The sequence below is a fragment of the Sturnira hondurensis genome, unplaced genomic scaffold, assembly GCF_014824575.4.
Source record: "Sturnira hondurensis isolate 20B ecotype Veracruz unplaced genomic scaffold, ASM1482457v3 Scaffold0005329, whole genome shotgun sequence".
NCBI classification, from domain to species: domain Eukaryota; kingdom Metazoa; phylum Chordata; class Mammalia; order Chiroptera; family Phyllostomidae; genus Sturnira; species Sturnira hondurensis.
This window is the reverse complement of record NW_028077960.1, coordinates 8,382,065-8,385,494: the sequence shown is the minus strand read 5'-3', so window position 1 is coordinate 8,385,494 and position 3,430 is coordinate 8,382,065. Positions and strand designations below refer to the sequence as shown.

Genomic DNA, 3,430 nt, shown 5'->3' with positions numbered 1-3,430 from the left:
CTAGGAAGCCCAAAGAAGTTGGACCCAAGGAGGAACACACCAAGGCACATCATAATTACATTACTCAAGATGAAAGATAAGGAGAAAATCTTAAAAGCAGCAAGACAAAAGGAGACAGTCACCTACAAAGAAGTGCCCATTAGACTGTCAGCTGATTTCTCAAAAGAGATCTTGCAGGCCAGAAGGGGCTGGAAAGAAGTATTCCAAGTCATGAAAGGCAAGGACCTACTTCCAAGATTGAAAGCTATCCAGCAAAGTTTTCATTTAGAATGGAGGGGCAGATAAAGTGCTTCTCAGATAAGGTCAAGTTAAAGAAGTTCATCATCACCAAGCCATTATTACATGAAATGTTAGAGGAATTTATCTAAGAAAAAGAAGATAAAAAACATGTACAGTAAAACGACAGCAAACTCACAATTATTAATGACTACACCTAAAACAAAAACAAAAACAAACTAACCAAACAACTAGAAGAGAAACAGAACCACAGAAATGGAGATCACATGGAGGGTTAGTAACAGGGGAGTGGGAGGAGATGAGAGGGAGAAAAGTTACAGAGAATAAGTAGCATTGATGGTAGATAGAAAACAGACAGGGGGAGGGTAAGAATAGTATGAGAAATGTAGAAGCTAAGGAACTTACAAATATGCACATGGACATGAACTAAAGGGAGGAATGTGGGTGGGAGGGGGTGTGCATGGTGGAGGGGAGTGAAGGGGATAAAATGAGACAATCGTAATAACATAATAAAATGTATTTTTTAAAGAAAAACTTCAAGAATAAATTCAAAATGGATTAAAGACTTAAATGGTAGGCTCAAAACCATAAAAATCCTAGCAGGAAACATAGGCTTAAAATCTTGGATATTTCTCTTACAATATTTTTTCTGATATATTTCCTCAGGCATGGGAAACAAAAGAAAAATCTTTAAAAATGGGACTACATCAAACTAAAAGGTCTTTGCACAGCAAATAAAACCATCAATAAAATGAAAAGACAATCCACTGAATGGCAGAACACATTTACCAATACATCTGCTAGGGGCTTAATATCCAAAATTAACAAAGAACTTATAAAGCTCAACACCAAAAATGCCCAAAGAATCCAGTAAAAAATGAGCAAAAGACATGAATAGACACTTCTTCAAAAAGGACATAAAGATGGTAAACAGACATATGAAAAGGTGTTCAACGTCACTAACTATCAGATAAATGCAAATTAAAACCACAATGATATATCACCTCACAGGTGTCAGAATAGCTATCATCAATAAATTCATAAATGAAAAGTGTTGGTGAGGATGTGAAAAAAAAGAAAACCCTCATTCACTGTAAAAAATAAACAAACAAATAGATAGATAGATAGATAGATAGATAAATATAAAATTTTTTTAAAATTCCTTTTTTTGCCACCTTGTAAAGACAATATCCTCTTTAGTATATCCTATCTTAACTTGTTTGAGAGATAATTGTAAAAAATTTCTTCAAAGTTTTCTTTCCTGGAATCTCTGAATATCTGCTTATTTTCCTTAAGGCTTAGTATGTTTTTCATCTCAAAAGTGGGCCCCCTGAACAAGCTGGAATGCTTGCCAAGGAATGATTCAGGTGTGTTCTACTGATTCTGTAGAACCTCCTGTAGCATCTCTCACCTGTCCCCTCCTTTCTATTTCCACAGCTGTTCTTCAAACTATCACACACACACACACACTAAGACATCAGCTTTCCAGAACATTCTCTCATTCCTATCTCACATTTTAATATAAGAATATTTTTCTGAAAACAATGTTTAAGATTTTACCACATTTTTAAAAAATCATGCTTTCAGAATAAAATCAAAACTCCTAAATGTCATATTTAATATCCTTTATTATTTGGACCTTGGTTCTTTTGTCAAAATTAATTAGAATTTCTTATTTTCTTCTATCAGATTTGACTCTTTACTAACCCTGTGAATTGTTTGCATTTTTCTGCAATGGTTCAAACAGCATCTTTGGGGCTGGCCTCCTTAATGTCTTCTCACTCTGAAATCTTCCTGTCCTTCAAGTTTCAACCCAAGTGTACCCCAGGATATGGAGAGCCTTTTAACCATGACTCTCCTACTAAGCACGTACAGGTTTCCCACTTGTATTATAACTAATTTATAAATAATTTATGTATATGAATTATTATGCTTCTTAAGCAGTAAACCTTATAGAGACAGAGTCTACACATGACTTATCTTTATATACACCTGATAAAATACTTGCTAGTTAATGAGCCCTTAGTAATTAGTTGATGAGTAAAAATGAACTGATAATTTAGGTGATGCATGATGTTTCATATCTACAGGGGCTTTCTCAGGTCAGAAAGAAAATACTTAGAAATATCAGGCTTCCATGCTCGCTTGAGCAGCACATATACTAAAACTGGAACAATACAGAGAAGATTAGCATGGCCCCTGCGCAAGGATGACTCGCAAATTCATGGAGCATTCCATATTTTTGGAAAACAGTATGGAATTTTCTCAGAAAACTAAAAATGGACCTGCCTTTAGACCCAGCAATTCCACTGCTGGGCTTATATCCTAAGAACCCTAAAACACCAATCCAAAAGAACCTATGCACCCCAATGTTCATAGCAGCACAATTTACCATAGGCAAGAGCTGGAAGCAACCTAGGTGCCCGTCAGTAAATGAATGGATCAAAAAACTATGGTACATTTACACAATGGAATTCTATGCAGCAGAAAGAGAGAAGGTGCTCCTGCCCTTTGCAACAGCATGGATGGAAGTTGTAAACATTATGCTGAGTGAAATAAGTCAGGTGTTGAAAGACAAATACCATATGATCTCACCTTTAACAGGAACCTAAACAACAAAACAAACAGACATGCAAAATAAAAACAAAGGCACTGAAATAGAGAACAGAGGGAGAGTGACCAGAGGGGAGAGAGGAGGGAATTTCAGGGGCAAAAGGGGAAGGATTTACAGGAACTAGTATAAAGGACACATGAACAACAACTAAGAGGGGTGGAAATGGGAGGGAGGTGGGGAGCACTGGAGTGGTGGGCTGGGATGGGAGTAAAAGACAGAAAACTGTACTTGAACAATAATTTTAAAAAATTAAAAAAGGAAAAGAAATATCAGGTTTTTGATATTACAGGAAAGTTTACCATAAGAACAATTGTTAACAAGCTCATTAGATCTATCCTCAAGGAGATCACAGTCTAGTTGGGAAGAATAAGTAGAGTGTGGCACAGGAACAATTCATAAAATATAATATAGGAGGATGCAGTAAACGATTTAGAATTCAGTGCTACACAAATGAAGAAGGGGGAACATGACTGAGAAGGGTGGTCAATTAAGGCCTCATACATATGAATGTTGAATCATATGTAATCAATAAAATTTGAGTAGACAGAGAAGAGGGAATGACCTTTGGAATTGAGTTAT

The 3,430-nt window shown here is 35.9% G+C and overlaps 1 non-coding gene across 1 annotated transcript; it reads left to right on the top strand.

Annotated features, from left to right (window-relative positions):
- The first annotated feature begins 2,374 nt into the window (after nt 1–2,374).
- On the top strand, nt 2,375–2,481 carry LOC118987849 (U6 spliceosomal RNA). The gene has a single exon (XR_005066653.1). It is a non-coding gene; the product is annotated as a U6 spliceosomal RNA (small nuclear RNA).
- The last annotated feature ends 949 nt before the right edge of the window (nt 2,482–3,430 follow it).